At 41.2% G+C, this 9,686-nt stretch overlaps 1 long non-coding RNA gene across 1 annotated transcript; it reads left to right on the forward strand.

Moving 5' to 3' along the window:
* The first annotated feature begins 926 nt into the window (after positions 1 to 926).
* On the forward strand, positions 927 to 9,034 carry LOC103093720 (uncharacterized). The gene is made up of 3 exons (XR_462321.3): positions 927 to 1,027; positions 2,176 to 2,291; positions 7,672 to 9,034. It is a non-coding gene; the product is annotated as an uncharacterized LOC103093720 (long non-coding RNA).
* Positions 9,035 to 9,686: the final 652 nt, after the last annotated feature.

Genomic DNA, 9,686 nt, shown 5'->3' on the forward strand with positions numbered 1-9,686 from the left:
ATTCTGCAAATTTCTGATAATATTCTAAACTAAAGTATACCCATTTGAGACTACCCTTAAGCCCATAAAAAGAAAATGAATAAGGACATGATCCAGTAACAGATAAGAAGAATGGAATTGGTATAGTTATCTTCAAATACACCTGAGAGATACCGACATTACATGCTGATATCCCACAATAATAATAATAATAATTTAGCGAGTGAATATGCTTCATTATTTTTTAAAATCTTGATTTAACATTTTGTTATATAGAAACTAGAAGATCTGATTTGAAGTTTTAATAGCTATCATAGCCAAAAAAAATCCTCACAAAGATACATAAATTCATATGGAAGAAATTTATCATTTGCTATGCTCACTAAAACATGTCATTTTTCAATCCCATCCAATAATTATACAATGTTTTTTGCTGAAATCTGGTTAGTAAATTTCCATATATTGGTTTTGTATAATTTACATTTTCTATTGTATATCTTCCTTTACCATCCCTTAGAAATGGGGGAAAACTCCACAAAACTTACCAATATATCAAAAAAGTCTGAATTTCCTTCTCTCTCCTTCCCTCCCTCTCTCTCTTTCATCATATTAACTCTCAGCTACCTTTTTCCCCCCAGTTATCTTTAAGCAAATGAATTGCCTATAAACCATTATTAGATTAAACAGTTTTATCTTAATCTTAAAGTCTTGATAGAAAAGCGAAATAGGTTTTAATTAGAGATTTTTGTTTTTAAATAGAGTTTTTGATCTCTGATATACTTACAGAAGGGAAAAGGAAGAGGAACATCTGCTTTGACCTTCTTGGCAAACAAAGACAGCTTCAGGCTTTCTGCTGTGGCTCTAGCATCCTATTGCCAGGTCTGTCCAGAGGCAGAGGTGATAACATTTACTCTAAGGTCCTTGGCCATCTGTGTGCCTGTACATTTCTTACCTCTTCTGAGATTTCAATTCTTCTATTTTTTCAGGACAAGGAGAGAGCTATCGTCTTTTCCCAGGCAGTCTCAGCCCTCAAAGATCCTTGGATAATGTGAGATTTAAAATGGTTGAGGTCTTAAACTGTAGTGGTTAAAATAGTGGAAGATATAAATTGTGATAGATATAAGAGAGGGTGAATAAAATTTGACTGCAGAAATATGTTTCACTACAATGTCTTGGGTTTAAAATCAAATATAAGGTGGTTGCCAGGGAAATATTCCCAATTATTCAATTACCCAAGTCAATTGGGTTTTATAGAGATTTTAATTAACAATACAATGAGTAATCAAAGAAAGAGAGAGAGTAAGAAAGGAATAAGTATGAAGGGCCTCAAGCCAATATGGCCTAGACCTGAGTCTTAAAAGAGTAATCAATCAGTTTTTTTATAACTCACCATAAGATCTGTCTAAGTAAGGATTTCTAATGACACAGGCCAGCAGCATCTCAGCTGCTTTCACCAGCTCCCTCCTCCATCTGAATGTTTCAGAATCAGTCTCCTCAGAATGAGTCTCTCCAATCTGAATGTTTCAGAATGACTTCCCAGCTCTTCCCTGAGCTCTTATTTTTAAGGGCAAAATCTCCTCTGTCACCTCCCCTAAGTCCTTACATCTACCAATCACTGTAGATGTTTCTAAAGGACTGCCCATTCTTAGTCCACACCTAAGAAGGTGTGGATTTTTGAGTAATTCACACCAGGAAAGCTCTGAGTAAGTTTTCCAGTTCTTTGTTCCTTGTAAATTCACAAGTTGCTTGACCTTTATAAGTATTTTGCTTAAGAAAAGTATGGGTTTAAGTACTTTTCATTGTTCAGAAAAGAGTTTACAATTTTATCTTCCTCTAGGGCAGACCCAAGTAGATAAAGTAGAATTCTCACATTCCTGCTTTAAGTAGAGTTCACTGCCCAAATGGGGAATGGACTTAATCCAATCTTATAAAGTAGGGTCTGGGAAATTTTAAGGTTTACAATAAGAATATACTGGATCATTTCTATTCTATCCTGCAGGAATACAACTTAGCTGTATTCTAACTTCTTGGTAAAAGGGAAGCCTTAGGTTAAAAAAATGCTTTGTTATAGTAGAAGAGATTTGAAGTCGGAAGACCTAAGTTCCATTCCTTGTTTTTTAATTTATTTAACATATATAATCTCAATTTGTCATCTGTAAGAGAAGTTAGACTAGATGACCTCTAAACTCTTTTCAGGGGACACCATTTGAACAGTAGAGGCAGTTGCCTCAACTCAGAGATCTTCAAAGAAGAAAAAAGGCAAGTGCTTTAAAGGAAAATCTTGCAAGGGATCTTCCCAGTCTGCTTGAAAGGTATTTTTTAAAATCATTTTTGCCAATGAAGTCCTAGGAATTTTGCTTATGCTATTTATCTTTAAAATAGGTTGGTTTCTCTGTTGGCTTCCAGTGATTCAATCTAGTTCCAGGCTGAATCAGAGTCTCTATCCCCAGAACTATAATGAATTGTTTTAAGGATGAAGTTCAGCTCTTGGGAAGTCTTGAGAGAAAAAAAAAAAGTAGTGGAGTTAGTTTCTGAATCCTATTTTGCAGCTTTCAGTTACCACTTACTGACCAGTCTATTCATATTGACATATAAAATCAGACACATTAGATTGATTAGATACCGATTATTTTGTTGGAAAGGGAAAAGAGAGACTATGAAGGAGCCCCAAGCAGGGAGCTGCTTGGTCAGTACAGCACATATCACTATAGAACATCTGACCAACAGACCCCTGTCAGGGAACCTAAATGTGCCGACGCCCAAAACATAGATTCCAGGAAAAACTTGTACTGACACCCAAAACATAGATTCCAGGAGAAACTTGTGGGCCACGTATGGTGGCTAGTGATATGCTGTCAGGCTTCGGGTATAAAAGACTCTGCACTCCCAACTGCAGGCGGAACTCTTGTGCTGAGCTTCCCCTGGTATATACCAGAATAAAGGACCCTCCTGCTTGATTGCATTGTCTGTGGGTTTTTCCTTGGTGGTGGGTGACAAACTGGACCCTAACATTTGGGGGCTCGCCAGTACCCCTCCACCTTGGAACCCCCCCAGACAGGAGGGCCTAAGGCACTGCCTTGGACCAGACCTTCAGGTGAGCTGAGTGTTGTATGGCTGTGGGTGCGAATGGTGACCGAATGTGTATGGGGGAGATGAGAACCCCTGATAAGCATAAGGCTCAGTGGGGTATTCGTTCTTGTGGTTTAAACAAGAGCCTCTATACCAAGCCCCAGGGCCCGCCTTTTTCTAAGGCGAGAGGCTTAGCCTCGCGGCATCAGTCCGACCCTCCCACCTGTTTCTGAGTGCGGACTTGGGATTACCGCATTTCTGTATCCTTCGAGAGAAGGCCAGTCGGGAAACTGAGGAAGCGTCTGTGATCTGCAGTGGGGAAAAGGATACGGTCCAGGGCAGGTGCCGAGATCGGAACTTCCAGGTGGTTAGAGGCCCCTGAGGACAGAGGTCTGACTCTGCCATACGGAGTTAAAGTCTCCGTCAGGTCTGGCTCTGTCGTACAGAGTTAAAGTCTCCGTCAGGTTGAGAGAACCCTGAGCGCGGAGCACCGTGTCTCTGCCAGGTGGACACTGCTCTCAACTGGTTTGAAGGGAAAAGGGTTCGAGTCCCCTTTTGGGAAGATATTGCACCCCTAGGAGAGACTGGGGGATGCCCCACGATCTCTAGGTGATTTTTAGATACACTGAGGTTTTTTGCCACAGAGGGGGATCAGGTGGCCAGCCGCTGGCTGCTTGCCCCTGACAGATAGCCGGAGGCAGCCGAAGGAAGCTGGAAACAGCCAAAAGGGAGCTGGCCACTGATGAGTAATTGAGGGTATCAGGTTTCTTTCCTGATTAAAACTAGCTGCTTTAGGCATTTGTTAACCCTTTCCTTGCAACTTCTTGGTCTCAATAATAGGAAATCAGGCTGTTTGTCAAACAGCTTGCTCAAGGTTTTACGGTCCTTACAAGTACATGCCAAGAAATGAGATCTTAAGATAAGCTCCTAGGATTGGGGAGTTTACATGTCCATGTCTCTGTTATTTGTCTTCTGGCTTTTGCTGTTTGTCTTGTGTGTCTTTCTGTATTTGGACGCAAGTATGTGGATGTGTGGGAGAGGGTGTCCTATAGGGTTCTTTGAGTCTTTGTTGTGGCTGGATTAAAGGGAAATAAAAAAAGGGGGGGGGGAGTTTGGGATGCAGGGTTACAAAAGAGAATAGATTTTGAACCCCTGCTCCCTCTGCCTGCGTTCCAACCAGGCAAGCTATGATAAAGTAACACTGTGACAGGCTTCAGGGCGGGAGAGAGCGCAATTACCCATTCAATGATTTTTCCCTCCTTCTCCCTTTGGATGGGCCCCCAAAGGAGCGGAAGAGAGAAAATTCTGAGCAGAAAAGGGAGATTCTTACTCCACAGTTAGAAACTTTCTCTTAAAATTAATTCTCAAACTGGGTGGATTGCTAATGATTTTGATACAGTACAAATGTAATGTATTGTAGTTACTGTTTGTCAAATGTGAAATGTTGCCAGATTTTTATTGAAAAACAAAACTCCTGATTAGAAGTTTGCTTTGTTAAACCTTGCAATGCATAATGATTTCAGTGAATTTGAGAATTGTGTAAATGTGATTGATAGCAAGTCTGATGCAGAGAGGAAAGTTTATTCTGTATAGACAGAAAATTGTACTACTTTATAAATGAAAAAGTCATTCAGAAAAACTTGTGTTGTTGAAAAGAACTTATTCTAGAATTTGAATTTGGGAATCCTTCAAATCACATTTATTTAATATATGTGCTGTCAGAAATAGCAGCAAGAAATTATATTACACACACAAGAAGTTTGTTTTTTTTTTCAAAGTGGTTAATCTGTGCATGGCATTAATGAGATAAATGCTAAGAATTGATGTTTTACAAAAGAGGAAATTTTTAAATAATGTTTTTAATCAAGGTTATATGAATTGTTTTTAAATGTGCAAAATGCAAAATGCATAGGAAGGAATTTGTAATCTAGATGCCAAATGCTGGAAATTAGTAATGCTGAGTGAATGCTAAATATGTATGCATTATATTATGAAGAGGATTAAGTTTCCCACCTAAATAGGTTAAGGGTATATGACACAACCTGTGTGCCCTTAACAAGATAAATTCAACCAGCCCTGTAATCGAGAGGGCTTGTCATGAGGATTAAATACAGTCTAGCTTCAGATATATCAGAGAGGTCAGGCTGGGATGCCAGGTAACATGAAGCTAAGTAGGGAAAAGTGATTAAGTACATGTGAAGGGAAATAACTTTATGTCTTATAACCTATCTATATAAGTTAATAATTGAATTTTGGGGTGTCTGGATTCATTTTATGAAGTGCTCCACTTCAATAAGAGTAATGAATAGAGATACTAATTGATATTATGAATTCTAGTGTGAAATAGACACAACAAATTATAAATTGGAATAATGTTGATGGACTTAAATTAGGAATGTAGCAATGTTTTGAGCTAGAAAGAGACTAAACTGGAGGTTCTATTCTACTTTAGACAGGTTTGAGAGAAGTACAGGTAAATGCTTTGCACCTCAGTTTGGTTACACTGAAACACTGCTAAAGGACTTAATCAGAGTTATTTGGAAGTGTGGAGTTCAAATTGAAATCCACTGAGACTAAATTATTATGAAGGGGGTTTGATACATTCAAACTTTTACATTATAGTGAGCTTACTGGTTAGGGAAGGATGGGCCAAGGTTGCTAAGTAATAAAATCTAAGTCAAGGCCAGCAGCCTTGGGATAAACTTGCTCAGAAGCTATTAACCCCTTCCTTGCACCCAGGAAGGAGAAAGAAGTGCTTATAACATTATGAACTGACATAGGGGCTTCAAAGAGTTAACAACCACTGTGTGATAGAACTTAAAGATGAGTATATCTTAATTGTAGAAACGGAGGTTTTAAGGTGCTCCAGCAAGCAAATATTGCCAGCCCTGTCTGACCCAAAAAAAAAAAAAAGGCTTGTTTGCAGCTGTGGAATCTCACTACAAACATTCCAGGTCCAGAATGATAAAATGAGTTGAGTGATATGTAATTGATGAAGTTACCTCATACGAGTTCTGGGGATTGTTGGTTGATATTTTGATTACATTTTGATCTGTATAAGGATATATGTGACAAACAATAGCCAAAGAATAGGTAGGGTGTTAAAAATGGCATATATGTGAAAATGCTTGCTCAGAAATTTATGATTGTTATGTGAGTGGCTGCTAAAATGTGTTTAAGTATCGTTTGGATATTAAAAAAAAAAACACCTCACTGTAAATCTGACTCAACCATATAGTTTGTTACCTCAGTCTACCAATTTGTACTATGAACTGAAATTTATAATGGTTGAGCTCTATGCTAAAGACTGTTCAATGATGTAATCTTTTTAAACCAGAATTCTTTGGGGTTACCGATTAGCAATTGAAGTGATACCAGGGGGCTGGTTGTTTGACTTATGATAGTAAAAGCATGTTAGAGAAAGTGAGGAGGTATGTTGGGTTTGAATTTGGAAGAAAGGGACTTTGATTTAAAGTCCATAAAGCTTTAGTATGTGGGTTTGTAAAGGAAGAATGGACGGTGTGTTCTGCTTTTAAGCAGAGGGTTTTGGAGGAACAGAAAGGGAGAGAGAAGGTGAAAGGGAACAGATGAATGTTCTGCTCTCATAATTGGCTCTTTAACTTAGGGATAATATATAAAGTAATGTATGTGGGAAAATCACACATGATTCTTTGGACAGTTACCCTGAAGTGATTCCTGCATGACCTTGTCTTAGTCTCTCAGATGGCTTAGGTCCAGGAGATGATACAGCCCTGGTTTATAGGGAACTACTTAATTCAGCACTCATGTGACTGCACCTGATGTGTAAATACATGAAAATAATTGCGTGATCAGCCTTGGATGTTAAAGGCTTGTTTGGGGGTGTGGAGATTTGTTTCTGGATTGCTGATAAGCAAATTTCTCTGAGCTGTTAATGGGTGAGACTTGTCCTTTAAGGAAAAGAAGGCCTCTGGCATCCAGTGGCAAGTGCTCTAAGGAGAGAAAAAGTCCTAGGATGGCTATAGAGAAGGCAGCCCAAGGCTCACTTTGGACTGACTTTTCCCAACCATCCTCGAGTGGAACAACAATGGCAAGTGACAGCCTTACTTGGTGGGTCTTTTGTGACTTGGAGATATTTCCCTTTCAGGGCCGTCTTCCTTCGTGACAATTCCCATGATCAACACATAATGCAAATTGTGATATTAAAGTTTCCATTTCCTCAAACAACCCTAATAATTGGGAATTCTCAAATTGTTAGGAACATGCTTTGAGAAATAGATGGAGTTTATTCCTAGATGGCATGTATTTGTAGCCTTAATTTACCACAGTTGAGGTTTGGTTCTTGAGCTTGGAAAGATAGCTCACAGCCTTCTTGGTTTCCCCAGCCTCTGGGTAAGGAAATACATCTGTAAGATATTGTTACTCCAGTGTTTTTAGATGTTATAGTTAATGTGTATTTTGCAATAGGATATTCTTTAACAGAAATATCACATACCAGCTCTGCAAACAACTCAGGAAGGGATCTGTTCCTGTCAGAAGATGATTTCTGAGGATGAAGTCTGTTGGTTAAGATACCCAAATGCAAATGTGTGATGTTCATTGCTATTGTATTAATGTCCTGTTCCTATCTGCTATTTGCCCCAGTACACTTCTCTCTTAGGGGCTGACTTCCCCTTGTGACCAGTCTGCCAATCGAGGGAAGGAATGACAGGACACCCTTCAGATCTCCAGGCAGTTCTCCACCTGAGACCCTGGAATCCACTGAGGACGTGCCCCTAAAGACACTGTCTGCAGCCTTCCCTCCCCCTCTTATTCCCCTCCCTCTCTCTCCTACACATAGGTAGGGACAGCTCTACACCCAGGCTCAACACTGAAGAAACTACAGAAGATTTGGACCTCCGCCCTTTTTCCCTTAGACATTTGGAGAGGGGAGGGGATGGGATGGCAGGGGGCACTGAACCAGGTGGGGCCTGAGATTCTGGCCCTCCAGGAGGCTGTGTGGTTCCCCTATGGATGGCTGGGCTGGCCAGATGGCAGGACTCACTAGAAGCAGTGGGGAGACAGCTAGCAAAAGGAATACATGACCCACTCGCTTCCATTACTTCACTTTCTCCCCCACCTCTTGGCTTCCCCCTCCCTTGTCACAGAGTATCCCTCAATCAGGAGATACCTTATCCCACCCGCAGGAGCTCACTGGCTGTGCCCCCGTTCTGGCCTACAGCCCTGTGTCTCCCCTAGCTCCCTCACTGCCCGCTGCACCCCCTCACAATAGTACCCCGAGTGACCTACTATGCCAAGCAGGACCTCCTCTTCCTTAAGGAGGGGGCCTCTGTGCAGCCTTGGGTGAGGAATGTTGCTTCTATGTTAACCACTCAGGGATTATTAGGGACTCCCTGAGCAAGCTATGAGGTCTAGAAGCCCTGACTGAAGGAGAGGGAAACTGCCGGTCCCTGGTACGCCCACCTTTTCAATTCTTCTCCCTAGTCATGTCCCTCATAGGACCCCCTCATAATCTTAACCCTACTCTTGACATTTGGCCCCTGTATCTTTAACCGCCTTGTTCGGTTCATGAAAGGCGGGCTGGGTGCCACCCAGGTGTTGGCCCTCCGACAACAGTACCGACCCCTAGCGAGCCCTGGGCTGAAAGCCACAAGCTGCCTCAGTGGACAGGCACCCGCTCTGCTCCCTAAGAGAAAAAGGAGTTGGGAATGAAGGAGCCCCAAGCAGGGAGCTACTTGGTCAGTACAGCACATATCACTATAGAACATCTGACCAACAGACCCTGTCAGGGAACCTAAATGTGCCGACGCCCAAAACATAGATTCCAGGAAAAACTTGTACTGACGCCCAAAACATAGATTCCAGGAGAACTTGTAGGCCACGTATGGTGGCTAGTGATATGCTGTCAGGCTTCGGGTATAAAAGACTCTGCACTCCCAACTGCAGGCGGAACTCTTGTGCTGAGCTTCCCCTGGTATATACCAGAATAAAGGACCCTTCTGCTTGATTGCATTGTCTGTGGGTTTTTCCTTGGTGGTGGGCGACGCACTGGACCCTAACAACTACAGAACATGGGGTTCACAATATGTGGAATGAATTCGGTGTGTAATTCTCAAGAGTAGTATTTGGCTTTGTAGCCCCAGTTTTCAAGACCCCTAGTATTACTAGTTTTCTTGACCTATTTTCAAAAACCTTGAAAAGAGTTTATCTATAGCCTGGGAAACTTGCCAACTTCAGGAAAAGGAGAAAGATAAAAAAGAACAGGGAGTTTCAAAAGTATCTTTATTGTCCTAGGCTGAAAATCCCATGATAGTCACAGGTTTTTTGATCATGGGAGTCTTTAAGAATACGTATTGGTGAAAATCACCTGCTCAAGACTGTGAGTGTCATAATACCCACCCCAACCCCATAGGACTAAACTTAAGGAAAGAGGAGAATCTTGCATCAGGATTATTATAAAAGTCTGTGATTTTTCCTTGGAGAATAGAGGACATTTTTGCCCTGAGCAAGCAACTCAGGTGGGCAGAGTCCTTTTTCCTTCTTTTTCCCTCCTCCTCTTCCCTTTTTCCAGCTATCCACTGTTTTCTCCAAATAAAGTCACTTTTTCCTTTGCCAGCATCTTATCAAGTCTCCTGTCTGCTCATTAGAGTGATTTCTGG

This window comes from Monodelphis domestica, chromosome 2 (genome assembly GCF_027887165.1).
Source record: "Monodelphis domestica isolate mMonDom1 chromosome 2, mMonDom1.pri, whole genome shotgun sequence".
Classification (NCBI taxonomy): domain Eukaryota; kingdom Metazoa; phylum Chordata; class Mammalia; order Didelphimorphia; family Didelphidae; genus Monodelphis; species Monodelphis domestica.